The sequence below is a fragment of the Macaca mulatta genome, chromosome 16 (assembly GCF_049350105.2).
Source record: "Macaca mulatta isolate MMU2019108-1 chromosome 16, T2T-MMU8v2.0, whole genome shotgun sequence".
Lineage (NCBI taxonomy): Eukaryota > Metazoa > Chordata > Mammalia > Primates > Cercopithecidae > Macaca > Macaca mulatta.
In genome coordinates, this window is record NC_133421.1 from 76,373,820 (window position 1) to 76,393,055 (window position 19,236).

Sequence of the window (19,236 nt, forward strand, 5' to 3'; positions counted from 1 at the left end):
AAACAACAACAACAACAAAACCAGCTAGCTATGGCAGTAGCTGCTCAGGAGGCTGAGGCAGGAGGATTGCTTGAGCCCAGGAGTTCAAGGTTATAGAGAGTTGTAATCATACCACTGCACTTCAGCCTGGGTGCCAGAGAGAGACCCTGTCTCTCAAAGAAAAATAAAATAGGTTGACTAATAGTCATAATAACCAGCAGCCTTCCTGCAGACTCCTCATAAATACTGAGTTGTTTGTAATTAATTGTTTGCAAACAATGGCCGCCTCTGTCTGTAACCTGAGAAATGAGATTAACAATAACAGAGGAAAGCCGATTACAGATATGTTTACCATAAAAATTTTAGCCCAGCAGGGCAGATCAGAAGCCCCAGATGGCTCACTTATTTTAATCTGTGCTTAAGAATGCAGTGACCGTATAACAAAGAATTTTAAAATTAATTGTAATAAGAGAATTGACCCATGGTGGTTACCTTTTCTTAGGACCATGGTTTTCATTTTAATGTGGAAAACTGACATCCCCTGGAAAAGTAGATATTGGAGCAACACTTGTTGGGTAATTAACTCAATAAACAAGGGAACTGACTTGTATTAGTCCATTTTCACACTGCTGATAAAGACATACCTGAGACTGGGAAGAAAAGCAGGTTTAATGGACTCACGGTTCCACATGGCTGGGGAGGCCTCACAATCATGGCGGAAGGTGAAAGGCACTTCTTAACATGGTGACGGCAAGAGAGATGAGAAAGAATCAAAAGTGGAAACCCCTTATAAAACTGTCAGATCCTGTGAGACTTACTACGAGAACAGTATGGAGGAAACCGCCTTCATGAGTCAATCGTCTACCACCAGGTCCCTCCCATAACACATGGGAATTATGGGACTACAATTCAAGATGAGATTTGGGTGGGGACACAGAGCCAACCATATCATGACTCTTCCCAGGAAACCGTTGATTTGTGAGTGAATATAGGCTCTGCTGCTTATTTAGTCTTTTCTCCCATTTCCTGGAGGACAGACATTAGGATAGTTTTTCTTCCCTGTCTTCTACTGGTGGTAAAGCCTCACCACACCCAATTTCTTTGGTAAAAGAAGTTGAATTGCTCCTTTGCACCAGAATGCCTGTGTTACTACTTGTAGCAATAGAAATTCACAAATGAAATCAGATGAAAGGTCTAGAATTTTCCTCCGTGGATAACAGTGTTAAATATCACTTGATTATTCCATCCTTAATTATTGACCTCAGCCAGATATTTTTTGCCTGAACTTGACATAGGCTTTTAAAGAGACAGGTACACATCAGTGGGTGATAGATTTGTTTAGAGATCTCGGAAGCCTGATTTGCAAGGTAACTTCATGTAATGGTGTGTCACACACAAAGGAATGGGTGGAAAGCTGCAGCTTGGGTTAAATGTCACCGTTGTCATGATCTTCAGCAAACGTGTATTGAGCTCCCAGGAAGTATGCAACGCGGCCTCTGATCTCCAAGAGTGTGCCGTGCCTTGGGAGGGAATGCAGGATTCATTCATTTGACAGATGTTCACAAAGAACCTGCTTGATGCAGTGGCCCTCTTTTGGGTGCTGGAAGCTCAACCATGAGCAAGGCAGATCAGGTTCCCTCTACTTGTAGAATTTACATTTTAAAGAAAAAGTTGAATTGAAACAAAAATGGAATGAGAAAGATAAAGCTAAATAAGAAATAAATTAAGATAACAGAACAAAAGCTCTGGAGGGCCCCTTTAACCGAGAGAGTCAAGGAAAACCTGGGGGAGTAGGAGGCAGGCACAGGTGAGTTGAGCCCTGAATGACAAGTGAGGCATCCTCCTGAAAAGCTGGGGTGCCTGGCTCCAGGCTGAGGGACAGCAAGAGCAAAGGCCCTGAGGCAAGGAAATGTTTAAAACCTATGCTAAGAAGAAGTGAGAAGAGGGGAGAAAGGGACTTTCCCAACCAGGGCAGGGAGCAGGGAGCTGTGCCCAAAGACACCAGGGCAAGCTTGTAGGCTGTCATCAGATTGACAGGGAGTCCTGTGGTGGGGAAATAGATTGAACAATTACATTGGGCCAAATGGTAGCTGGACTAAGTAGGCACTGGGGAGCGACTAGAGGCTTTTGAGCAAGGGAGTGATGCATGCCAGTCAGGGAATCCTGAAGAGTTATCTGACTAGGATAGAGTGTGGCACAGGGAAGGAAGCCACCAGGAGGTTAGACATGGGACTACAAGGCCTGGCTTAGTCTGGCAAAGTGAGGTTACATGAAAGGGCCAGTTCAAGAGACATTGCCAGCCACATGGGCAGTTCATCTTGGCCACTTATCTCCAGACTCTGAAACTGTCTGTCAGTCTGTCTCTACTGTTGTAGTACTTTGGAGAAGGAGTAGGGAGAAAAAGATCATAGACTTGAACGAATCAGGTGTCACTGGGCGGGGAGTTCTAAATTTGCATTCTCTAACACAGTAGCCACTAGTCACCTGTGACTATTTAAATTTAAATGAATTATTTGGCCAGGCGTGGTGGCTCATGCCTGTAATCCCAACACTTGGGAGGCCAAAGTGGGTGGATCAGTTGAGGTCAAGAGTTTGAGACCAGCCTGGCCAACATGGTGAAACCCCCTCTCTACTAAAAATTTAAAAAATTAGCTGGGTGTAGTGGCACGTGCCTGTAATCCCAGTTACTCTGGAGACTGAGGCAGGAGAATCTCTTGAACCCAGGAGGCGGAGGTTGCCGTGAGCCAAAATTGTGCCTAGGCGACAGAGCGAGACTCCATCTCAAATAAATAAATAAATAAATAAATAAATAAATAAATAAATAGAATTATTAGAAAATAATTGCATGATTAGAAAAAAATTATAAATGAATTGAAAGAAATTTAAAGAATTAAGTAGGAGTCACCACATTTCAAAGGCTCAGTAGTCATAGAAAGCTAGTGGTTACTATATTGAACAGTATGATTGAAATACTTCCCTCGTTGCAAAAGATTCTTTTGGAAAGCATTGGGCTGGATCATGAATTTTCTGATGAAGAAACCCTTCATCTTTCTATAGATCACGAGAAAGTCTCCCATGGTGTTTTATATCACAACCTACTTTGCTGTTGAAACTTGTTTGTACAGAACGTTTCCTCTTATGGATACCAATTAAGTTCTTTGTGATATTACATTGGTTTGACTGTCAAATGTTGTGTGCTTAACAAAGAATCATAGAAAAATCACCTTCCAGAAAGAACAGAATGTTTGAATTGCACGTATCATAGAAACTGAGTAAAAATTTCAGCCTGATTTAACGTCTTTGGAGTAGACTTCTTAGAGGAGAGGGATATGAACACTGTAAAACACAAATTCATCAGAAGTGCAATGACAGTAGGGTTCTTCTCTACTCTGCTGGCGACAAACTTTAAAATTCTATTGACTTGTATCTCTTGATGTCATTCTATTCCCCTCTAGTGGAATTAAAAAGTATCTGTCTTTCTGCTCCAGCTTGGACACATTTGCAGTAGTAGGAATAGAAATCTAGAGATAATAAAGATAGAAAATACCATTATCGCTTATTTTCATATCATGATAGGCGCTGCTTTACATTTTTTACCCTTTTTCCTGTTCTCAGGGGAAAATAGCCTTCTGTTCTCTGTCTGTTTGAGCTACTTGGAGAAAAAAATCTTAGGTATCTATACTATGTATCATTATCTTGATACCAGAAGAAGCCTTATTGTCCAATATGTTAACTTAGGATGTGCCATTGATTCAGTGTCTAGCACAGGGTCAGGCCCATTAATTGAGTTAGAGGCGTGGGTCGAAGTCCTGATTTTATCACTTCCTATCCATGGATTCAAATTCAATCATTTACTTTCCTGAACCTCCGTCTCTTCATCTTTAAACTGGAGACTGTCCTTTGACTCTCCATGGTCGTTTCACAAGATAAAAGGAGATAATGAAAGCTCATTGAAAGTTAAGGTGGACTCTGCACATTTATGTGGCCTCATTCCGCACCACCCCCTGCCCCTGCCCCCGCCCCCGGCAGCATCCTTTTAGGAAAGATGAATAAACAGGTAAACTGGAAGTATGTTTCCGAATCCTCTGCGTACAGGTGAAGCATGGGAGGGGGCTGGGGCTACCTTTAAGTTGGTTGCAAGAGCCCAAAGGCTACCATTTGGTTTGGTTATATTTCCTTTTTTCTTTTCTCTTTATCTTTTTCTTTTTTTCTGGTTTTGTTTGTTTGTTTGTTTGTTTTAAGACAGCCACTCCGTCACTCAGCAGTGGTGCGATCTTGGCTTACTGGAACCTCTACCTCCTGGGCTCAAGCGATCTTCCCACCTCAGCCTCCCAAGTAACTGGGACCACAGGTGCACACCACCATGCCTGGCTAGTTTTTGTATTTTTGGAAGTGATAGGGTTTTGCCATGTTGGCCAGGCTGGTCTCAAACTCCTGGATTCAAGTAATCCACCTGCCTGGGCCTCCCAAAGTTCTGGGATTACAGTCATGAGCCATTGTGCCCCGATATTTTTTTCTTTTAAATGTTGAATTATTCTAAGTTTAAAGTGGTTAATAGGGAAAAAAAAATTTTTTGGAACACTAACAGTTACAATATTTCTCTAGTCTCAAAAAGAGCATTCTCACTAGAGGTATCCACAGAAATGCACTTAAATGCCGCATCCCTCCCCCTCCCCTGTATTCCAGCCACCGTATCATAACCTCCCTCGGCAGAGCGGAGAAGTAAGCTCTAAAGACTAGACGTTTGTTGCGGCAAACAGTGCTGAATTTCTGCCTTTATTTTAACACAACTGTCTGCTACATGTAGAAATATTAGCATATTTGCAGAGATATTTTTATTAGGTATTTGTTTTGCTTTAAAAAACAACCCAGAAAGATGAATTTCAAATGTGCACAGTAGGTTTCTGCCATCCTAAGGGCAAACTTCAAAATTTTTTTAACAGCTAAGCAAACCATGCCAGTAGGTTAAGATGTAGGTTTGGAAGTCTCTGATGCTGTCCTGGGCTGTGGGGGTTGGGGGGTGTATCAATGAGTACTGTTTTGGTCATTATTCTTCAGGTTGAGTTCTGGGAGGCATTGCTCTGGATGCATTTAATGCCACAGGGGAAAGTGCATTAGTGTTGCCTTCTATTGTTTAATGAAAGGGAGGGAGAGAGGGAGGAAGGAATACATCCATGTGATATTTTTGCATGCTCCACGACCACCAGCACACAAAGAAATGCAGAGATGCTGGGAAGTACGAAGTGAGACATGGAAGGGCAGGTGCTAACAGACAGTGCAACTGTACTTGTGATGGTGCTTTTCACAAGTGAAGGCCAAGGTGGAAGTGTCTTTTACGTGGTCACAGCTATAAAACCAAATCCATTACTGAGGATATACCCAAAGGATTATAAGTCATGCTGCTATAAAGACACATGCACATGTGTGTTTATTGCGGCACTATTCTCAATAGCAAAGACTTGGAATCAACCCAAATGTCCATCAGTGACAGACTGGATTAAGAAAATGTGGCAAATATACACCATGGAATACTATGCAGCCATAAAAAGGATGAGTTCGTGTACTTCGTAGGGACATGGATGCAGCTGGAAACCACCATTCTCAGCAAACTATCGCAAGAACAGAAAACCAAACACCACATGTTCTCACTCATAGGTGGGAATTGCACAATGAGATCACTTGGACACAGGAAGGGGAACATCACACACCGAGTCCTATTGTGGGGTGGAGGAGGGGGGAAGGATAGCATTAGGAGATATACCTAATGTAAATGATGAGTTAATGGGTGCAGCACACCAACATGGCACATGTATACATATGTAACAAACCTGCATATTGTGCACTTGTGCCCTAGAACTTAAAGTATTTAAAAAAAAAAAAAATCCAGTGGATCCATGTAAAACTAAGTGCTAAAGAGGCCAATAGCAGTCTAGAACTACGTGTGAGTGTGTGCGAGTGTTTCCTCTCTCGGTTTCTCCTGTTTTATGGCTTCCTACGAGCCCTCCTTAACTAATACATGGTTGGAAATTCAGTATCCGCACCCCCCCCCAAAAAAAAACTGAACATTCGCAGTTTCTCAATCCCTGGTTTTAGAAAAGGAATGAAGGGGCATCAATACAAGATCAAGTGCATCTTTGAGGAGAGAATGGCTTGCTGCAATTGGAGAGACGAAAACCTCAACCATCAATTTGTGGAGGCTCTGAGCAGTCACTGAGCAGATGGGGTTGGTGGGGGCACCTAACTCATGCGCGGACAAATGCCCAAGCCTAACAAATATGGAGAAAAATCAAGAGTTAACATACCACTTTTTAGCTAAGATGTAAAACTGGTTACTGGCAAGCTTATTCCAGCAGGCTCCGCAAGCGTCCAGCACAACCACAGCAGCTTGATCAAAAACAGACCTCTGCCTCTCGATGGATAGCTTTTGCTTTTAATATTTTATGTTCACCTCTTTGGCTCAAGGTTTCCACGTCTGGCTTTTATCCTGGGGAACAGATAAGACGCTTGGACAGTGTGTGCTTATAGCTGCTCATGGTCGTGTTATTCATAACAGTGAAAAAGTCACCTGAATGTTTAGGAATCGGGGGTTGATTAAATCAATTAGAGTGTGAATGTATGATGGAATATACTGTAAGATGTGACGCTGATTTATATTTAATGACAAGGAAAAATGTTTAACGTGAACTGGTGGATTTTCTTTAAAGCTACAGAGCGGCCTCTCTCTCTCTCTCCCTCTTTCTCACTCTCTTATCTTTCTTGAATGAAATCTACCAAAATGTTAATGTGTATATACTTCTTTCTACTTAATTACCTTTTCTAATTTTGTTAGAACAAGTATGTTTTTACCCACTTAAAAGAACAGTTGACCTAAACAATAGAAAATTAGTAACAAATTAGTAGAATAATATTTTGCCATAAACTACACATTTTGTTTTTTAAAGTGATGTTATAACCAAGAAGATCATTGAACATCAATAAATAAAATTGGCTGGGCGCTGTGGCTCACACCTGTAATCCCAGTGCTTTGGGAGACTGAGGTGGGTGGATCACCTGAGGTATTTTGCAAGGTGGACGGTTTCATTGGGCATCACCAACTTGAAACTATTTTCAGTTGAACTCAAACCTACAAGACCAGCCTGACCACATGGAGAAACCCCATCTCTACTGAAAATACAAAAAAATTAGCCAGGCGTGTTGGTGCATGCCTGTAATCCCAGCTACTCAGGAGGCTGAGTCAGGAGAATCGCTTAGACCTGGGAGGCGGAGGTTGTGGTGAACCAAGATTGTGCCATTGCCCTCCAGCCTGGGCAACAAGAGTGAAACTCCGTCTCAAAAACAAAAAAAGCAAATAAATAAAGTTTCTCTTGACATGGGTAAGAGGGGTTGCTGCTTGGGAAATATCTACTGGAAGTAATGAGGAGTCAGGGTGAAGGTCAGAGGTACCTAAAGAGAGAGTCCGGCCCATTTGGACTTTGTAGTCAAGAGAAAGACATAGTTACACCTTCTGCCTCCTCTGTGTGTTTAATAGATGAACAAATACCAGCTGCTGGGGGATCTTACGACGTTACAGTTGGGCATAAAAATCAGCCCTCTGGCAAATAACGTTATACTATTCCAAGTTCATGACAAAAAAGAGTGCAGAATCCCAGGCATATTAGCTCCCTACTACCAAAGAGTAGGCTTCCAAATTCGGTCCACATCATCACAGGATAGCAGACGGTACCTCACACAATGACCTGATCCTGTTTTTACTAAATTAAGTGAAAAGGATGGGATCTTGCAGGCTCTTGAATAAGTATGTTTTTGTTTATCTCTGATTTGTTCTCAGATAGCTGTACAGACTTGGCCATGAATTCTTGTGGGAGACATATCACTTTGTACAGGGCTGGCAGAGGTTTGCATAATTTAGATGCTTCTTGTATTCCTATTTTATGTTCCTTTCCAACTATGGTATTGGAACTCACCAAGTCTGTAATTAGCATAAACATTATTTGGTGCTTAAAAAACAGGGTATCATTTTAATAGGGGATAAATCAGTGGTTGTCAGGGTTTGGGGGGGAGGGTATGACTATAAAGGGGGTGGCATGGGGGAGCTTCTTTGTAGAGATGGAGAAGTTCTGTGTCATGAATATGAATGTGATAAAATTTCACAGAACTGCACACACATACCCTCCTATACAATGAGCACATGTGAAATCCATATACACTCTGTTCATAGCAGGTTTTGATCATGTGCTATGGTTATGTACAATGCTGTTATTGGAGTAAGCTGGTGGAGGGTCCATGGGAACTCTCTGCACTATTTTTACAATTTGTGAGTCTAAAACTATTTCAAAATAAATTTTTTAAATGACATTTTTTAAAAATGTGAGCTATTCCTGAAAAGATTACTATTCTCAGAGTTGCCATAAAGCTAGTTAAAGTAGTCAGTACCCCCAGTTGAATGGGCAAAGAAATGTAATATTTGAATGACTTTTTCCTTAGAGGAATCAGGATGACAATAGGAAAAAGAAAAATAATGATTTATCCTTGAAAAACTGGAACAAAAACACGATTTAAGTATATAGTTTAAGTATGTGCTGAAATACTAAGTAGATGGGGTAGAGAAAGACATACAGGAATATCTGTGGAATATTGTATTATTGTCCCCCACTATTTGTTCCCTTACCTCTCCGATGACCATAGGTCCCTACCCGTTGCTGTGTGACTTGTAGCCCCTCCCTGGATGCAGAGCATCCCCCACCTAGGGTCAGTCTTGGCTCAAGGAGGTGAAGTTTAGCTGCTTGCAAGAAACATTGACAGACTGTCGTTCAGTTTCACCTCTTGCTTTTCCTTTCCTCTGCCATGAGAATGGCGTGTCCCAAATAGCAGTTGTTCCTTCATCCCTAGATGCTGGAATAAGTAGCCAGGTGTTCCTGCCCTGTAGCTACTGAGAGATAACATGAGTGAGAAATAAACCTAGGCCAATGAGATTTTGAGGTTGTTTGGTATTGCTTTGTTGCTGAGCTAAAATTGTATCTACAAGGTGGACGGTTTCATTGGGCATCACTAACTTGAAACTATTTTCAGTTGAACTCAAACCGACAAGCTTTCAAAGTTTGAAGTCCTAACCCATCCTGTGGTTCTTTACCAAATAATATAAAACGGCATTAGATACTAAGCTTTCTGAGGGCCATTGTAGCTTGTATTATTGTTTAAAATATTTGTTGTCCCCTTCTGGGGAGGATATTACACCCTGCCCTATTGACTTCCAGATTGGCCATGTGCCTTGCTTTGGCCAGTGACATGCAAACGGAAATGATGACACCATTTCTATGCAGGAGATCTATGAGCCGTCGAGTACTCTGCCATTTCTCTTTTTCCTCTGCTTTGAGATTGCATGTATCCTAGATAGTGACTGCTTAAGTCCCTAAGTGAAGAGTGAGGGAAATTTTTGTTGTGAGAAGCCACTGAAAGTTAGAAGTGATTTGTTAACAGTATAACCTAGTCTCTTCCAAGTTAGATAGGACCTGAGCCACACCTGGAGTCTTCACATAGTGGGCACACCACCTGGAGCATAGTAGGTGCACAGTAAATAATTTTTTTTAGGCAAAATGAAGAAATTGATAGGTACCTAGGAAATAACCTTATTTTTAAATGAGTTATGTTTAGGGTTTGTGATTTGAATACTTATACATTTTAAACATCTTATTTTTATTACTATTACTTTAGAGACAGGGTCTCACTATGTTGCCCAGGCTGAAGTGCAGTGGCTGTTTACAGGCATCATCATGGCGCATTACAGCCTCAAACACCTGGGCTCAAGCAATCCTCCTGCCTCAGCCTCCCACATAGCTGGGACCACAAGCATGCGCCACTGCACCTAGCTTATCTTTTTTTAATTCAGAATTCCATATGAAACCATCAAAGGTATTTGAAATTTAAAAGTTGTGCAGGGTGACTATAATCAATAATAACTGTATATTTTAAAATAATTCAAGGAGCTTGTTTGGATTGTAACTCAATGGAAGAATGTTTGAGGGGATGGATACCCCATTCTCCATGATGTGCTTATTTCACATTGCATGCCTTATCAAACATGTACCCCATAAATATATACACCTGTGTACCCACAAAAGTTAAAAATAAATTTGTTTAAAGTTGATTGATGATGGAGCAAAACCAGACATAAAACAATGTCTTGAGATGTTAATGTATAAGGTATATTATGAAATAGGAAGATGGTCATAATAATAGCTTTTCATTAAGAGTTAACTTGTATTGATGGCTTGTGGTATTAAATATCTTCATAGCGCCTTCACATAGACACCTTCTCCTGCAGATTGGTAGAGAAACTGCAAACAAAGCCCCTTTGTAGTGAGATGAGGTGGTTGCGCCCCAGTTCCTCTAGCACACTAGGCTTTCCCTGCAATGGAGTCTCATGAAGCAGCCAAAATATAGCCAGTGTATTCAGCTGGACTTCATGGTAATTTGGATTACTTAGATGATGTATGGATTTATTTTTTAACTTAAATTTTTTCAGGTAATATTAAAAGTCTCCTTTTACTTTCATCTCTGAACCTAATCTGTCCCCACACTTTCCCGGAGTCATTTACTTATTTATCAATTTAGAAAAAAGCTGTCTTACTGTTCAGAGGAGGGGCCTTTTTTTTTTCTTGAGGCGGGGTCTCGCTCTATCACCCAGGCTGGAATGCAGTGGCATGATCAGGGCTTACTGCAACCTTGACCTCCTGGGCCCAAGCAATCCTCCCACCTCAGCCTCCTGAGTAGCTGGGACTAAAGGCATAGGTCACCACCCCCAGGTGATTTTTTTTTTTTTTTTAAGTAGAGATGAGGTCTCGTTATGTTGCCCCAGCTAGTCTTGAACTCCTGAGCCCAAACGATCCTCCCAAAGTGCTTGTTTCTGTTTTTTACATAAAAGTCATTATATTTTATGTCTTGTGTTGTGGCTTGCTGTTTTCACTAGATAATATATCTTAGAGATCTGTCCATGATTTTACAGAAAGATTTAGCTCATTTGATTTAACTGCCATGTAGTATTCCATAGTATAAATATATTACAGTTTATTTAGCCATTGCCTCGCTGTTAAAGATTTATCTAGAATTTTTTAAATAATTTATTGCTTCCCATTGAATGATTACAGCATCTTGCATAGCTGAGCAAAGGACTCATAAGAAAACTACTAGCAAAACCTGGTTTGACAGGTTCATCCAACTGTATAGATGAGTGTTATTCACCAGAATAAACTGAAGTGTTACATTGCAGATCAAAAATTAATGAGCTTCACCAAAAATGGAATTTCTCTCGCGCTTTCTTAGAAAAGGAAACATCCAACAAGACCGGTATGGTCAGAGACCGAGGGCGATCCTAAGCCCAAATGGAGAGTGGGCCAGGCAGTCTCAGCAGCCTGAGAGGGGCGTGGCCGCCTTGCTGAGTACATGATACACAATGTAATAATTACAGTGGTCCCCAAGTTACATGCAACCACCCTGATCGCATGACCTGGTTTTGGTAATACGCTCATGTTAACCAAAAAAATTTTAAATAGGTCTTTTTTTATATCATAGAGTTTAAACAAAAAAAAAAAAAACTGCTTCGTAATTCCCTAAATTTCTTAAGAAATTTAAGATCGCAGTCACGATGCTGGATTTGCCCTCGAAGCAGTGTTTTAGGTGTTTCTCATATAGTCAGCATGTGGGTGACATTTAGACCCAAGCTTGGCTTACAAGCATGATTCATGAGAACACATCAGATGGTGACAACAGAGAATTTTCCTTGGTACTTAGAGGAGAACAGCTTCAAGGAGCCATACTGCTCTGGCTGCTGGAGGAAGTTGCACCGCAGAGCTTCTGTTGGTTAGAAACAGTCTTTTCCAGAAACCCTTAAAGCCTGAACCTCCAGCCCTCAATGACAGACAGTTTGGTCCTTCAAGAGAAACCTGTGGGGCATTTTGAAGGCATTCAAATATGGGTGGAAAATTCAAGCCAGGATGACCTCTAACCAAAACCCTGCCATTATTTTACTCATTGCATTAAAAGCACATGTGCAGTGATGTCAGTTCAAATATGAACATCCTCATTAAAAAACATCACTGGTTATCCTCCTCCTGGTGTGAAGGGAGCATTAACTCCTCTAGAGATTTCATAGTGCACATAGCTGGATTAGTCTCCAGCCTCAACTACTGCGTTTGCAAACTTACCTAGAATATGCCTTCCAGATGGCTGTAGACACAACAAGAATGCATCTAGGAAATGTAAAGCCCGGTCAGCATCCAAATTCTGCACAGTGTAGATCCATGTGTTTATTTTAACAAATTGCAAATGATAGTGGTAATGATGATGGTGATAAAGAGAGACTTTGAAAAATCTTGGTAGAAATGTTGAGAAATGTTTCCAAGGAAGACTAATTAAGTTGCTGTATTATAAAACTAAGAAATGAGAAACAGGCCAGTGGATGCTTCCAATAGAATTTGAATTTTTCACTTTTGTTTTTTTTTTTTTTCCTAAGAGGTCTAGATTTAGATTTGTGGGTTAGACTTTATTTGTGCCTATGAAAAGTGATTAGCTGAAAGCCTTCATTTTTTTCTCCCAACCACATATATGACAGAAGTATCTGAGCTGTATTTTTCCCTCTTTCGTTATGATATAATGTCAGGCTTGTGACATATGACAGCAGGTTTCACACTTCACTTAATGAGAGGCTGCCAGTTCCTGGAGAACTAAAAAGAAAGATGAACATGTATTTCACTAAAAAGGAAAATATTATTAACTTGGTAATAGTGAAGCTGGTGTGCACCAGACATTTCTTTGTGGCCCTACGTGTAGCCAGACTTGCTGTAACTTATCTGTGGGATGACTCTATCTACAGCCCTTTGGTGCACAGTGTGCTTTGTTAAGGATTTAGTGGTTGCTTTCATACACATTTACTGAAGGTCTACCATGGAGGGGATAAAATGATTTCAGAGGATACAAAGACAGACTTCTACATTCAGGTAGTTTTGCAGTTCAAGAGGAACCTAGTAATGTCGCTTTTCCCTTTTTACCTTGGTTTCCAGGAAGCTCAGAGATAAAGTTGATACTTAACATTAATCCTCAGTTCGGCAGCATCCTTTAAGACCTCTCTTTCCTCTCTGCTAGACTGTCATGTCAGTCCTCTGTGTGGGGGAGGTGAGAGATAAATGATGAAAAATTAAAAGGGAGGTAGACAGAATCATAATTATCGTAAGTGGCAGAATGTGTTAAGTGGTATGCAAAAGACAGAAATAAAATGCTCTGGAAGGTCAGATGAAGGAGAGAAATTGTGACTGGTATTGACATCTGGAGAGACTTCCTGGAGGAGGAAGGAGACTTTCATATTGACTTTTCAGGTGTTTCAGCAGGTAGAGTCCTGGCAGGTGGAGGCAGCAGCCAAAATGAAGACACAGATGAGAGACGCCAGGGTGCCACCTGGAACTCCCCGAGGAGAAAGATCAGATGTCCAGGTTTATAGATATAGGAAAGGATCCTGAGGCTGCTCTGATCATTTGCATGATGAATTCGATGAATTTGGCAGCTATCAGGAGACCTACTCTCGGGCCAGCGGGGGCAGCTTGTGCCCTGGTGTTGTGGTGTTCACCTTGTCTGTGCATCCAGGTCACAGGCATCACCTGGAAGCCACAAGCCTTACCCACCTTTCAATCCCTCATGGCCCAGGCCGGCGCCACACGTTGCCTGAGCTCTCATTCAGACTGTGCCTTGAAATGATTTTGTTTTGAAAAACGGGTCAGAAAGGTTTGGAAACAGCAGTGTGTTTCCATTACTTAGAGAAAAGCATCCTAATTCTGCTTTTCACATAAATCTTTAGACTCATCCTCCCACGACTCCTTAACATGAGATCCGGCGGGTTATATATTTAATGAAGAACTAACAGATGTTCCTTTGGTGCTGTTCTACTTGAGTTAGTGTATTTCACCAGCCAATATTACTGTATTCCCTACTCAGTAAACAGTATATTAAATGCATGTGTAGTACAGTAAATGCTCTTGCATTGGAATTATGCATGTAAAATCTGAAGAAACCCTAAACTCTGTAGTTTAGTTAGTGGTATTGTAGCATTGTCCTGGTTCTGCAAATGTGCCGTGGTTATGTAAGATGTTATCACTGGGGAAGCTGGATGAAGAGTATGCAGGAACAGTCTGTACTATTTTTGCAAATTCTTGTGAGTCTTAAATTATTTCAAATTAAATAGCTTTAAAAAAAAAAGAATTAAAGAGATGATCTAGTCCAGTTGTTTTCAACTTTAATTTTAGCAGTGGTCTCCCTCTTCTGCCTTCTCCTGCCTCCATCCTCAGCATCCTTAGGTACCACCTGACATTTAAAAAATACTGATCCCACCCAATACGTTTAGGCTCCAAATGAGGAAATCAGGGCCCAAAGAAGTAAAATGCATCACTATTTAGAGGTTATTTATAGAAACACAGCTAGCCTGGGGAGTTTTTAGGACGAGTTGCTCTCTGCAGATCTTCATGACTCACAGCTCTGTCGCTAACACTGTGGTTTCTTTTGTCAGACTAGGTGAGATTAATTAGACTGGAAAAGAGTTTCCATGCTCCTGCATCCCATTGCTGCAGTGCAAGAAATGGCATCATCCATATAATTGAGACGGTGCAAGAGGTGGTTTGAGTTAGCAGACGGTTTCACAAAACACCACTCCGGGCGTTTGCCAAGAGGACTGGCTTGAAAGTCCAGGCTTGGGATGCAGAAGTCGGGAATGCAGGAACTAGGAGGAAGTCCCTTAACTTCTGCCAGCTTGGCCTTCACTCTGACCACCTCTGAAGCCTGAGGGTGATTCGCTGCCCTGTTCCTCCCCATCCAGGCCCAAGTCACTAAAGTATTTTGGGGAAACCCTGGGCACCTTGAAGTTTGCTCCTATGGATAATGTAATAATAATTGCTTATATTTGTCTAGGGATTTTAAGGTTGCAAAGCCTTTCTCTTATATTCCCTAAGTTGAGTGTCACCCCTTGCCCATGACATGGGCAGATTGATGTTCTTTCTGCTTTATAAATAAATGACGTGACTTTTCCAAAGTAAAAGTTTGTGCCGGGACTAGGGTCAGAACACAGGTCTCCACAGTCCTGCTCAATGATCTTCTCATAGGAGAATCTCTTGTTCTAAACAAAGATCTTGGTTATTGTAAAGCACCTGTGCACACTTGCTGATCAACAAACAGCTGGTCCTATTATTATTACTGTCATTGTTGTAATTCATAGGCAGGATCTTTGGCCACACATAATTTTGGGGTGTGACGACACCAAGACTTGCCGGTTCTCCAGACTTAGGCATGAGGTGGAAGTGATGGTTTCCTCTCTTCCTACACCTCCAAACGGTGAGATCCTGAAGGTGCCATATGGCTGTTGCATGAGTAAGCCTTAGGTTTTCCTGAAAAGTGAGTTGCCTGTGTGCCACGTCAATGGAGATCTATGTGACAGCCAACTGGTATGACAACCACCCTGGGGCTGCCTGGCACGCACATACTCCTAAGGGCTCCGTGCGAGCTGCCATTCCTTATTTATTTAGTGCCATTTGTTGATGACTCGTTTCTGCAGGGAAAACTGGTTCCTTCGTTTCCCCTGGCATCTTCTGTGCCCTCCGCACTGTAGGACACAACCTTTCCTGTCAACACAGGTACTTTTAATTGGTGCTGGCACCAGCTTACTCCCTGAACATTCTTCCTGATGTCATGGAATCCTGGGAAAATTGGTGGGCTTCTCTAATGGTGGAAATCTAAGGTCATACTTCATACCGTAGACCCAACTACTACTTTCCAGAAGAAATAAGCTGTCAAGGAAGATGCTGATTTTTCATACCCTGAGAGAGACATTTAGGAGGTAAACTACTGACCTGCCTCAAGGATATCATTAATCATCTGCACATAGAGGTGCTAGGTACTCACCTCGCACCTGTGACGCACTTACTAAATATTTGTTGAATGACCTTCTAGAGCAGTAGTTTTCCAGTCTTTAGTGAGTCCGCCGACACGAGGATCACTGGCAGGATCTGCTCAAACACAGACTGGGAGGCCCCACCCCCAGAGTTTCTGACTTCGTTGGTCTTGGAAAGGACTAAATACTATACCTTTCTAACAAGTTCCAGGTGATGTGATGCTGTGTGGGAACCATGCTTTGAAAACCCCTGTCTTAAAGCAGGGCTTGGCAAACTTTTCCTAAAAGGGCCCCAATAGTAAATATTTTAGATTTTGTGGCCCACACAGTCTCTGTCATAATTATTCAACTCTGCCATTGTAGCCAAAGAAAATATGTAAGTAAAGGGGCATGGCTTTTTTCCAATAAAATTTTATTTACAAAAACAGGTGGTGGACTTGTTTCCCAAAAAAAAAAAAAAAAATGTGTTGCAGATATAAAAATCTGTTGTAAAGATATTGAGAGCCAGATCCTCATTCTGAGTAGATCTCCAAAAGCTCTTGGGATGGGAATCCAATGTTGGTCACATCGTAGGTCTGTGCTCTCTTAAGCAGCACAAATACAAAACTTGGAGTGAAACGAAGATGAGCATTGTTCCTGTGCAAGGATGATGTGCAAATGTGTAAACCGTTTCATATAAAAAAAATCTGAATTATGATGTTCATCAACCATGTGATTTTGGGAAGGTCACTAACATCTCGGTAAAACGAGGATAATTTCGCATTAAAAACCAGGGAAAATGCTCACTTTTATAAGTTCTGGGTGGTGCAGACACGAGGGGTTTACTATTCTTTATACTTCTCTGTATGATTGAACTATTTCAGAATTCTCAAATCTTTAAAAAGTAGTCATAGACCGGGCGTGGCTCACACCTGTAATCCCAGCACTTTGGGAGGCCGAGGCGGGCGGATCACGAGGTCAGCAGATCGAGACCATCCTGGCTAACACAGTGAAACCCCGTCTCCGCTGAAAATACAAAGAATTAGCCGGCCATGGTAGTGGGCACCTGTAGTCCCAGCTACTTGGGAGGCTGAGGCTGGAGAATGGCATGAACCCAGGAGGTGGAGCTTACAGTGAGCCAAGATTGCACCACTACACTCCAGCCTGGGTGACAGAGCAAGACTCCGTCTCAAAAAAAAAAAAAAAAGAAAGAAAAGTAGTCATAACAAGCCTTTGGCATGTATGTGGCTTAGGCTTTAGGTTCCATAGTCAACCAAAAGGTGAATTATCTTATAGTCAGAATCACCTTTGGAATTCCCCGAAATCACCAGCACCAAGGCCCTCAGAAAGTCAGCAGCCAAGAATATTCTACTTTGTGTCACTTTGCATTACAGAAACCCTGGGAGAAAGGATAATTCAAGCTTGGCATGTCTACAGTAGATCTCTGGATCTCTTGCCCTGCCCCAAACCCTGCTTTTCTAAGGTCTTGCTTAATTCAGTGGATGGCCACTCTGCCTTTACAGTTGCTTAGGCCACAAAGAGTGATTCAAGAGGAAGAACTTAACAGGAATGAGTCCTGATAGGTACATGTTGAGTATGAAATTGTTTTGTAGTTCCAATAGAACAGCTGAGTCTATGGCCATACCACCCTGTACAGGCCTGATCGAAAGCTAAGCAGGGTGGGGTCTGGTTAGTACTTGGATGGTAGACAAATGGATCATCTGAGTAGAAGCTCGGAGCTCTACTATTTATTTATTTTTTGAGATGGAGGCTCGCTCTGTCGCCCAGGCTGGAGTGCAGTGGCACAATCTCAGCTCACTGCAACCTCCACCTCCTGGGCTCAAGCGATTCTCCTACCCCAACCTCCCAAGTAGCTGGGATTACAGGCACGTGCCACCATGCCTGGGTAATTCTTGTATTTTTAGTAGAGACAAGGTATCACCATGTTGACCAGACTGGTCTCAGACTACTGATCTCAGGTGATCTGCCTGCCTCGGTCTCCCAAAGTGCTGAGATTACAGGTGTGAGCCACCATGCCCAGCCTACTTTTATATATTAATAAACAGAGGAGGCCGGGCACGGTGGCGCACACCTGTAATCCTAGCACTTTGGGAGGCCAAGGCAAGTGGATCACCTGAAGTCAGGAGTTTGAGACCAGCCCGAGTAACATGGTGAAACCCTGTCTCTACTAAAAATAAAAAAAAATTTTTTTAATAAAAAAATTAGCTAGGGGTGGTGGCAGGCACCTGTAATCCCAGCTACTCGGGAGGCTGAGGCAGGAGAATCGCTTGAACCTGGGAGGCAGAGGTTGCAGTGAGCCGAGATTGTGCCACAGCACTCCAGCCTGAGTGACAAAGCAAGACTCCGTCTCAAAAAAATAATAGTAATAAAAGTGAATAAATAAAAAAATAAGCAGAGGCCCCAGAAGCAGAGGTGCTTGTCTGCACTACCTGCGTGGTACCTACCCACCCTGTGATACGGCACTCTTCTAAGCATTTTACAAAGACTGACTCGTTTTGTCCTTATTTATAGTAACCACAGAAGACAGATGCTGTTAATTTCTCAGCTTACAGATGAGGCAGAAAGGATAAGTAATTCACCCAAGGCCATGCCTCTGGGAAGTAGCAGCGCTGGAACCTGAACCCAGGCAGTGACTCCAGAGTCTATGCTCTTTAACTGCGATGGTCTTCTGTATATAATTTTCCTCCCCTATCCATAATCTGTGAGTTGAGGAACAAAAGCTTAAAAATCTAAAGAAAAAAGATGTCTGGTTGCACCTTCGGTGCTCTATGTGGTATGCAAGAGAAGGTAATGAAATTGCAGTGGGCTCTGGGGAAGCGTAATGTCAGTGCCTTTCCAATTTTCATCTGACCATGCTGAGTTTCCCTATAAAAAGCATAAAATACTTTGGAGATGGTGCAGAAGCAAGAAAATGTACCTGTCAGTTTGGATGTAGATCTGGTTTCACAGTGTATTGTATTTCTGGATACCCTGTCCAAGAGGAGATCTTCTGAATGATCCATTTAGGGTTTTTCCTGTTCAGCTTCAAAAACACACCAATGTTGTGTCTACTTGTGCCCCAGCCTGTGCTAGGCACTGGGGAGACCGAGATGCCAAGTTGTTTAAAACACTCTACTGGTCCCCAAAGGCTTTGGTGACCATAGCTCCAGAAGTAATAGCTTTGGTGGAAACCGTGGTATGTGCAAATTTCACCCCATAAAGAGAGGAAACATAGGTATTCATTATGTAAAACACGATGCAGGCCAGATGCAGTGGCTTACGCAGCACTTTGGGAGGCCAAGGCTGGTGGATCACCTGAGGTCAGGAGTTCAAGACCAGCCTGGCCAACATGGTGA

General features: G+C 42.1%; 1 protein-coding gene and 1 non-coding gene across 5 annotated transcripts in view; both read left to right on the plus strand.

Annotated features, from left to right (window-relative positions):
* Positions 1-19,236, plus strand: part of PRKCA (protein kinase C alpha) — a 529,459-nt gene that overhangs the window by 330,838 nt on the left and 179,385 nt on the right.
* On the plus strand, positions 16,479-16,582 carry LOC114673273 (U6 spliceosomal RNA). The gene has a single exon (XR_003723995.2). It is a non-coding gene; the product is annotated as a U6 spliceosomal RNA (small nuclear RNA).